At 47.3% G+C, this 10,223-nt stretch overlaps 1 protein-coding gene across 1 annotated transcript in view; it reads left to right on the top strand.

Annotated features, from left to right (window-relative positions):
• LOC103733379 (dedicator of cytokinesis protein 1) overlaps positions 1 to 10,223 on the top strand; it is a 362,643-nt gene that overhangs the window by 107,294 nt on the left and 245,126 nt on the right. The gene's annotated exons all lie outside the window — the stretch shown is intronic.

The following is a 10,223-nucleotide window of genomic DNA, read 5'->3' as shown; positions in this document are numbered from 1 at the left end:
GTGGAGGAGCCCCTCCAGCCGCCGATCGTGCGCAGGAGGAGGACGGGGAGGAGGTGGAAGCCGCCACCGGCTGCCGCCTGCGCGTGGGGCTCCAGCGCTGCGTCCTCGGGCTTTCCGGGCTGCAGGCGGCGCTGCGAGGCCCCGGGAACTTGTTGAGTCTACCCAGGAGCCGCGGGTGGACGAGAACCCCTTGGTTTCTCTCCCAGGAGAGGGTCGCCCGCCTGGGAACCCGCCGCCCCAGGCAACCCCGCGGGGCGGTGAATGCCCCAGTCGCGCGTGGGCGTGGGGTGAGGCTCCCGCCCCCTCACCTGCAGACTGTGCTCTGGAGACGCTGGGGGTCAGCATCAAGGAGGCGCGTTTCTCTACCGGGTCCACCCGCAGTCCACTTCTTCAAATGAGCTTGGTGGCCTGGGGACAGAGTGGAGAGTGTCTGCCTGCCTGCCTGCCAGGTCTGTGGCATGCTGACAATATGGGGACACTCCAGGCATCTAGACCTCCCAGTCTGGCCTTCCCACACCCTGCAGAGGCGGGGGCGGAGGGGGGGAGTAGGGGTTGCATGTTTCTTTGAGGGCCAAGTTAACTTCACTCGAGGAAGACATTTCTCTACAATGTACAAGCAACTACCCCATCACTTACCCCCAACTCCACCGTATTCTCTTGGGAGCTCAGAGCTGAGTGTTCAGGGTCCTTTCCTGGTGCCTAGCAGGCCCTGGTGGCTGGCCCTGGGACTGAACGTGTCTGGCCTTAAGTCTTCTGGCTCCTCGGTTTTCTCGTAGGACACACTTGAAAGTAGCCACACTTTCCGAGGAGGGGACCAAGTACAGTGGCCGGCTGTGGCCAGTGAGGTGGGAGTTCGAAGGGGAACTACTTTGATCCAGGCCCCCTCCACCTCATCAGGCAGGAAATGCCCTCACATTTGTGCCTGCACATTCCTGAATGCCGGCACTGAGCATCATGTCTGTGCTCCAAGCCAAGCCGGCGTTCAGTGTACTGAGCAGGCCTAGTTTCCTGCTTTATATATAGTGTTTGCCCTTCATGAAGGTTTTCTATGAGCTACCTCACTATGTGTGGCTGCTTAAGGAGATGCATCCACATGTGCCAGAAGAAAAACATTCTAAAATATCCTCCCTCCCCACCTCCCTCTCAGTACCCTTTGGGATACAGCCCCATGCTCCTTGGGGTCTAGACATCCTCAGGAAGGGAGTGCCTACCTAGAGATCTAGTCTTTACCCATCCCACTCTTGAATGTCCTTTGGAACCTAGATCGCCCAAGTCTAATTGTGGCTCTTATTTCTCTAACTGCCCAGGAAGGCTGGTGGGAGCTGGCTGGAGAGACGGGCCTGGTTATGAGTGAGCACCTTTTAAACATGAGTTTAGAATCTGCTGCCCAAAAGAAAGCCAGAAGAAGGTGTGTGGAACTTGGAGCTGTGTAACAGCAATGACCAGGTTCCTGTGCAGCATGTCCCCTGGAGGTGTGGTCTTACAGCTGTGACCTCTGGGAATTCTGTCAGGGGTCTGGGGAACTTTCTGTAAGTCTTACTATTCTAGTTTGCTTTCTGTTGCTGTGATGAATCATGGACCAAAACCAACTTGGGGAGGAAAGGGTTTATTTCAGCTTACAATTCCCAGACATACTACTCCTTCACTGAGGGAGGTCATTGCAGGAACCTGGAGGGATACTGAAGCAGAAACCATGGAGAAGGAGAGCTTACAGGGTTGCCCCTTGAGGCTGTGCTCAGTCTGCTTTCTTTCTTTTTTTAAAAATATATATATTTTATTTATTATTTTTATTTTATGTGTATGAGTGTATTGCCTGCATGTAAGTAAGTGTACCGGTGTCATACAGTGCAGCGGAGGTCAGAAAAGGGTTTCAGATTCCCCTGGAACTAGAGTTAAGGACAGTTTGTAGCTGCCACGTGGGTGCTGGGAATCGAACCCGAGGCCTCTGCAAGAGCAATCAGTGCTCTTAACCTCTGCGCCATCTCTCCAGCTCCTCAGTCTGCTTTCTTATACAACCCAGGACCACCTGTCCGGAGGTAGCACCAACCACGCAGAGCAGACTGGGCCCTCCCCACATCACTCAACAATCAAAATACCTCAGGAGAATACCTCAGAGATATACGCCCACAGGCCAGTCTGATAGAGGATATTCTCCAATTGAGGTTCGCTTTTGCCAGGTGACTCTAGTTTTGTGTCATGCTAAAACCAAACCAAACCAGCACACTTGCCTTATTGTTAATCCATAAACTCCAAAATCTGCCTTCTATCGCTGAAACACATCACTGTAAACCTGTCTGGGAAACACGAAGCTGAATGTTTGGTTTACTGAATAAAATCAGATAAGCGGAAAGATCTGCACGCGGCACTGTGAGCTGCTTAGAAAGGATCTCCAGGACCAGTGTTGGTGGAGAGCTTCCTAAGGTACCTGTCGGGGGAAAGTGGAAGGCGGTTTCTGGCAGGATAGAAGTCCCACTCAAAGTGGAAGAGGATTTAACTGAGCTCCAGTGCCATCACCTAGACTGCTCAGAGTTCTCCAGTTGTCCCGTCAACTTCAATCATTTCCAAATCTGTTGTTTTCCCTTCCTCTTGTTAAGGTTTAGATGTAAAATGCCCCCACCTCCACCCCCACCCCCTCCAGGCTCTGTGTTTCCTGTGATAGTGATGTTTGGGGAAGTTGTGGAGCTCCTGGAGCTGGAGCCTATCTGAAGGAAAGCCTGTTGCTGAATGGTGCTGAGGGGCCTTGAGGGTTAGAACTGGGCTGCCTTCCTGCCCTTCTACCAGAGATTGAGGATTCCCTGCCTCATACAGCTATGGCCATGTCACTGCCTGGGAGAGCCTGTCACCTCCCTGCCAGGATGGACTGTGCTCTCTCTAGCCAGGAGCCCAAACAAATCCTTCCTTCCTCCAGTTACTTTTGCCATGAGTTTTATCACAGCCATGAGAAAAGTCACTAAGACCTTCTTTTTGATGTAAGAACCCATTTACCTATTGCTGGGGCTGGAGAGATGGCTCAGCTGTTAAAAGCACTGACTGATCTTGTAAAAGACCCAGGTTTGATTCCCAGCACCCACATGGCAGCTAACAACCATTTGTAATTCCAGTTCCAGGGGAATCTGATACCCTGTTCTGACTCTTGTGGGCATTGCAGGACACGGGTATACTTACACACATGCAGGCAATACACTCATACACATAAAATAATAATAATAATAGTAAAAGAACCACCAATTTACCTATTGCATTACTAATTCACCATCACCAATTCAGAATGTGTTTCACTGGACATTTGACGATGGATGGGTATTCCACCCAGAGGAGCTTGATGCACCGTCATGCTCTGACTCTTAAGGCAAGTATTGTGTTGCGGCTGTCTGGGAAAAGAAGACCTGGCCTCCTTTACCCACAGACCCTTTTCACAACATTGTTTGTTCACAGACCGAACAGATGTAGATATTAAGGGTTTATAATGAGTCTTTATGTTCAGCTTCTGCAGAAAAAGAAAGTGGATTCATTTTAGGAATCCATTAGGTATAAATTGGTTTCTTAGATTTTGCTTCGGAATTTTGCTACAAAAGGTAGTCTTGCAAAGGGGAAAATGGCCATTTGTAAAGTGAGATTTCCCACAGGCAGAGACATCCAGAAAATAAAACTACAAGAAAGTGCATGACAGCTAACTAACCAAAACAGAGTCTCTGTTCTTTCAACCACTTCTTGGAAGTGTGCACATTCTGGAATTCCAAATCAGTGAATCAGGGATGTAGCTCTGGTAGTAAAACGCTTGCCTAGGAGGCCCAAGGCCCTGGGTTCAATCTTCAGCCTTGCATAGACCAGGCGTTGTGTCTACATGAAAATTCAGCACTTGGTAGGTGGAGGCAGGAGGATCAGAAGTTTAAGGTCGTCTTTGGTTAAATAGCAAGTTGGAGGCCAGCCTCGGCTTTAGGAGACCCTTAAAAACAAAACAAGCTGTAGTACAAAAGAGAGAGAGAGAGAGAGAGAGAGAGAGAGAGAGAGAGAGAGAGAGAATGTTTCAGAATGTTCAGAGCTATCATTTATTTTAGTTCTAAACTGGAAATAACCTATACATCCATCAATAGCCAAATGATAGGAATTCCTTGGCCTTTGCAAAGTAGGGAGCATCATCTAGCAACAACCATAGATGCATTACACATGCAGCAGGGGAGGATTTTTACAAACATTCTGCAGAACAAGGGTGTGTATATCACAGGCTTCATTCAAATGAAATCCAAGGAAGATGTGAACAGTGCTTGGTGTGAAGCTGGTGGGTACCTTTGGGGCAGGCTGAAGACAGAGGGCCTGGGATCTTCCTGGGGGTCAGGCTGTCCTTCATTTGCATAGGAAATCATTCACCCAGGTGTTCACACACACACACACACACACACACACACACACACACCCGTCATGGTGTGACTGCTTTGTCTGAACATAGTCACTGCATCCTCACCATATCTAATAATACACCCCTTTATTTAGTGAGAAGCCAAGAACCAAGGTAAGAGAAAAGACAGGGCCTTCAGACTCCCTGCAGCCAGGGTAAGACTTCTTAAGCTGCCTGTGAGAAGGGTCTGAGGGAATCCTGGCTCTGCGGCCCCTCTGACGCCGCTGTGGTAGAGCTCACCTGGAAACTATTTCCCACCTCCGACTTTAATGTTCTCAAGTGACTTCGGGTGGGCCTCGGCTGATGAGCGGTTTCCACGCAGTTCGGAAGCTGAGACTGCACTTCTACAAAGGAGAGGGTAGCTCACACTGATGGACCCCTGTGGGGTGGGATCAGTACAAGGGTGTGCCCTGTGCCCAGGGTTCTCTTTCAAGAACAGGAGAGAAGTGATGCTCAAAGGGCAAGTGTGCTGCAGCCAGACCTCCCCTTAGCGCAGGAGACTGGCAAGATGCCCTCTTGTCATCCTGGCCTCAAGCATCTACCTTCTGCCTTGCGGACTTATTTGAGTCTCCCTCAGTGTAAAGCCCCCCTGCCTGTGATCCCCCATTGTGCTGACCAGTAACGCTCTCCAAAGAGGGTATTTCTGGGAGCTTATGCATCCTCCAGATGCTCCAGGCCCCAGTGTTTGTTTTGTTTTGTTTTTTCCCTCCCATGATGAAGGAGCTGGGTTATTGGCCTCTAATCTAGTTGGTCTGGGTAAAGGTAAACATCTTCAAGACTGGTTAAAATCTCAACTTTTCTAAACTGCAGCACTGCAAATTGAACTGTCTGAAGGAAGTGGGATGTTTTCCCTTTTAAAGAGGATGAAAGTGGCTCTGGGCTCCCTTTAACTCCAGCAGCTGTGCTTGGTGAAGAAGGACAGAGTGGGCATGTGCTCCTGGCTTTCTCCCAAACCCACATGTGCTGGGTTCTCATTAAACCCACTGGGCACAGTGGCTCATGACTGTAATCTCCAATATGCGGAGGCTGAGGTAGGACTTCAGGGCCATCCAAGACAGTAGAGCAAGACCCTGTCTCAAACAACCCCAGGCTTCCCTGCCCAGGCCAGCCGTCCTTCTTTCCTGGAGGAGATCAAACCAAGGACGCAAGCGTGCAGCTACCACTTGACTGACTTTGGTCTGCTCAGCCTGGGTGATGGTATCAATGGGGTTTTCTTACCGTCCATGTGTAATCGGAGGACTAAGCCTCTTGCTGCAGAGGTGGGCAGCTACTGGGCCTTTTCCCACCCTTGCTGCTACTGCTGCTGATGTCTCTCTGAGCCCGCTGCAACGCAGCTTCCATAAACCAGCTCGTACACCAGGCCCAGGAAGACACCTTTGACCAGAACTGGGTCAAGAAGGGATAAAAATTACTCTCAGATTTCAGCATGTGGCTGCCAATCCACTTGGTGTAACACTGTCCTATGCCCTCCCTCTGGAGGTCTGTCCATGCACCGAGGCTCAGATATAGTTTGGGGCATTACAGGGTGACGTAAGGTCAGAGTGGGACGGGATGGTGTTTGTCTTGGACTATCTGGTGCAGGGGTTTCCTGGGTCCTTTCACTTTTTTCTTGCCCACTGTGGCCTTTCCAAGCATGCAAGAGGGGTAAGAGAAAGGGAGGGAGAAGACAGGGAGTCTCCTTCTTCCCCTTGTTTGCTTCCCCAGACTCTTCCTATGACATTGTATGATGCTCCACTCTTGTGGTAAACCTACGGCATGCTCTGCGCCCCGCGCCCCCAATTTCAGCATTAACCGTTTTGTCCTCATGAGATAGGGGAAAACTTTTTCCACAGATGTTAATCAGAAAAGGTAAGCGATTTCTCCAAGCTCACACAGCTAGGAAGTGCTGGTACCTGGACTCAAATGCAGTGCTGCACTTTGCCAAACTGCCTTTTTCAATCCATTGTTTTTACCTGAGCTTGAAATTGCTACAGACCAAGTATGGAAAGTTCCTGCAGCTTGGTTTGAGCCAAGCATCACTTAGGGTGAGGAGTGGCTGTAAGCACCGGCATCCCTGCCCTGGTCCTTACCTGTCCTAAGCAGTGCCAGGGACATTGTCCTGAGTGAACAGCATTGCTCCTAGCCATTGTGGGAGCAGCTCTGGGGATGGACACTGACCCCTTTAAGCACGGTGCCCGGCGAGCTCTCAGCTGCAGGTTGGTGGGTAGCCTGGGTAGGTTTTCTTTTGCCTCCTAAGCTGGACTCCTCTCCTCTATCAATCGCACTTTGGAGTAAAATCAGCCACAGAAACAGCAGCAGACCAGGGTCATTCTGTACTGGACAGCTCTGCTTTTCCCACGTAACTTCAGTGATATCACCACACGTTGTCCTCACTGAATAGTGATTAAAAAGATCCATCATAGCATACACTCCATATATACCACAGAACCTCTCCAAAGTTTCCTCTGCTAGGTGTGGTGGAGTCATAGCACCTTGGCTTTGCTGATCACATGAGACCCCAATCTGCTCTCATCCCTGAGCCCCAGTCACTATGGACAGCATTTTAATTCCTCCTCCTGGTCTTCCTCCTCCTCCTCCTCCTCCTCCTCCTCATCGAGTAACACGCTGTGCATATAATTCTAATTAACCACTCTTGACATTTTATACTCTTAGTACCATAAATTATTTTGCTAATTTGAGTCTGGGAATTAATTACCTGACTTTGGATGTTGTATTTACTGGGGAGTGTGGATCCTGAGTCTTGGAAGTCAAGGCTTTTGTTTTAAGTGCTGAAGTCCAAACGTGACAGCGTTTGTGAACGTCTGCATTTGGTGACCTTTCAGCCTTACACAGATTTTCAGTTCCATTTTGTTCATAAACAGTTTTTTTTTTAATGTCATGGGGATTAAATGAACAGGTCATGCTGTAATCCAGCTGTGCTACAGGCCATAGACCTTCCTATCTCCAGCTTGCCTAATCCACATCTTGCTGCATTCTGGGCCATGTCGTCCTCTAACATGCCTGTGTCCTTAGACCCTCTTCTGAGTGCTTCCCTGCTATTTCCGGTATACCTTTAAGATAAAGTAAAAATTAAAAAATATATGAAATTTTACTTCCAGGACTCAAAGAACAGCATAGAAATTTGTTGCTTACTATTCACTTTTCAGAAGTAGCCAGTGTCCCTAATGTAAAGTATATGCCGTTAGAATACTGAGCACGTGGCCCTGGTTGAATCTGAGTACCTGTGTCATGGCTGTCATAGCCTCCATTTTTGGAAGGAACTTCTATGGGGTCATCCAGGTCTCCCTACAATTTGAAAGAAGAGTCTGAAGAGTCTTGGACATTCATTTTATCCAAGTGAGGGAGGTTAATTATACAGAGTTAAACCTTGGTCCGCTGGTCAAGTGTTTCAGTAGATTAGACAAAGAAGGCTGGAAATCAGTGTGCTTAAAAAGTAATTTGTGGTGGGAGTTTGGAGAAGAGGGACTATCTTCTCTGAAAAGCCTCTTGCTCACTGTAAAGATGACAGGAAATCTGAATTCATTTTGAGTGTTTTCAGTAGGAACCGCAAAGATTTGTTTTAGAATTTATCAACCATTGAAAATGATCTCTTATGGTTGAACAGTTTAAAAATAAATGAGGGATCAGAAGACTGAAATAGGATGGTGTCCTGAGTAGCCAGCAGAGCATTTCATCAACTTGTCATGTGTCTTTTTATGGGTCGTCTTTAGTTCAAATGTCTCCGTTCATTCGAATATAGATTACCTGTCTCCATTTGTTCAGCATGAGAAAATATGAAACCACCGTTTATTTAGATGTCTTGGGCTACAAATGTTATGCCTTTAAGTTCTTTAAAAAAAATGGCATTTATCGAGTATTTTCTTCCCTGCATCCAAGTATGAAAATGAAGGAATTCATTTTAATGACAGTTTTTCCCCTTCTTCCCAGTGGAGTAAATACTGTCACATGAAGATGTTGGTGATACTTCTGAGTCCCTTAAAATAAGACTTGTGACTCATTCACACCATGAAAATAGTAAAGAACCAACATCTTCACCTGCAGATTCATAAGTTACTGACTCTTTCCTTTTTGGTCTTTGAGTGTTAATGAAAATTTTTTGTTCTGGAACTTTCTTGGCTCAGGCTTGTAGCTCCTGTGCTCCCCTGACTTTGTTGTATATAAATCTCGCAAATTCAATTTGATAATTTAGGTGACATCTAAATAGAAAATTGGGTGAGCAGGTTGGAGCTAATCTTCCCTCACTTGGGTCGACACCTCTAGACCTGATTGACTAAGAGGTGGGAGGCAAGGTCCAGCAGGTGTGTCCAATCCGAGGCTCTAGGACTGCGTGCAACTGCTTGCAGTCAAGGATAGCTATGAACGCTGTCCAGTGTGAGACTGTGAACTTACTTGAAATGTTATGAAAAAAAAATTGGAATTTGATTGTGAGTTCTTGAGTATGAACTTTGTAAATGGCAACATCCTGTTGTAATGTCAAAAGGCTCGACACACCTGGAGAAAGTGGCTTTCAGAGGAAGCCCTTTCTGTTCCCCCACCAGGCCAGCAGAGAGCTCCTCATTGCTGGCAGTATTTTGAATGAGGAACCCCTAATGGGATGTAGAAACTGAAGGGCAGCTGGTTTAACATAATGGTAGATTTCTTGTCTAAGCTACTTTTCAAAGTTTTGCTAAATTGGAGCTTATTATTAATGCATAGCTTATATTGGCATCTGCACAACTAGACTTGGTTTATTCCTGTTTTTAAATAATACTAACAGTGGATTCCACCTGAATACATATACTTCCTGACTTATTCTTATTTGCTTAAAAGGCTGATTTTGGGGGGTTGAATACTAAGTTTTCTCATCTAGGGCCTTATTGTCAGTGACGTGCAGGTGACTTTGGGGGTTCATCATCCTCTCTCTACTGCTGTTCCGGTCTGGATCTTGGTTGGGAAAGTGAGAGCCTTCCCCTCCTCATTCCACAGTCTTCCCCGACTTAACTCAGCATGTACCACTCTGCTTTCTGTTGCAGATCATGACTCTGGAAACCTGTGAGGGTTAGTGCCTTATTGCTCCTTAGTTGTGAACCTAGGTAAGAAGTTGTCAGCACCAAGCAGGAAAGCAGGCACAGACTGCTGCACACAAGGACTAAGCTGGAAATTACACATAGAAACCCTTTCCAGGGTGCAGGAAGCATTTTGGGTTTTAGGCAGAAAATCGGTGTGACTTGGCCTGTTGCCCTTACGTAACAAATGAACCAACAGCACCTTTGGAAGACTCAAATATTATGGCACTGTGCTTCCCTAAGGAAGAGAGCATTACGCTTTTTTGTTTCCTTTTGTATTTATGTATATAAGTGCCTTTCTTGCACCTTGTTAAGAGTCAGTGCTCTTGACTGCTGAGCCATCTCTCCAGCCCCCAAATCATGTGTTCTTGCACGTGCTAAAGACCTAGAAGATTCTCATACATTCTAGGATGAATGTGAACATTGCTTAAGTGTTGCTGGAACAAATCAATTGTGGCAGGTGTTGCAAACTTTTCTGAAAGAGTTAATTAAAAATATCCAAAGTCTTTATGGGCCATAACATCTCTGTTATAAAAATCTGTCTCTGCTGATGAAGCAGGAGTCCAGCTATAAACAATATGTGAATAAGTACTTTGTATTTGAATTTCTTTCCTTCTTTTTTTTGTTGGTCTTTTTGAGACAGGGTCTCCCTGTAGCCCCCCCTGTCCTGGACCTCACAGAGATCCGCCTGCCTCTGTCGCTGGGATTAAAGGCGTGGGCCACCACCCACCACGCCTGGCCCTAAATTAGCATTCTTAAACTGGGCCAGTTCCTAGAAATGA

This window comes from Nannospalax galili, unplaced genomic scaffold (assembly GCF_000622305.1).
Source record: "Nannospalax galili isolate Female #2095 unplaced genomic scaffold, S.galili_v1.0 scaffold810, whole genome shotgun sequence".
NCBI lineage: Eukaryota > Metazoa > Chordata > Mammalia > Rodentia > Spalacidae > Nannospalax > Nannospalax galili.
This window is presented reverse-complemented; position numbering and strand designations above follow the sequence as displayed.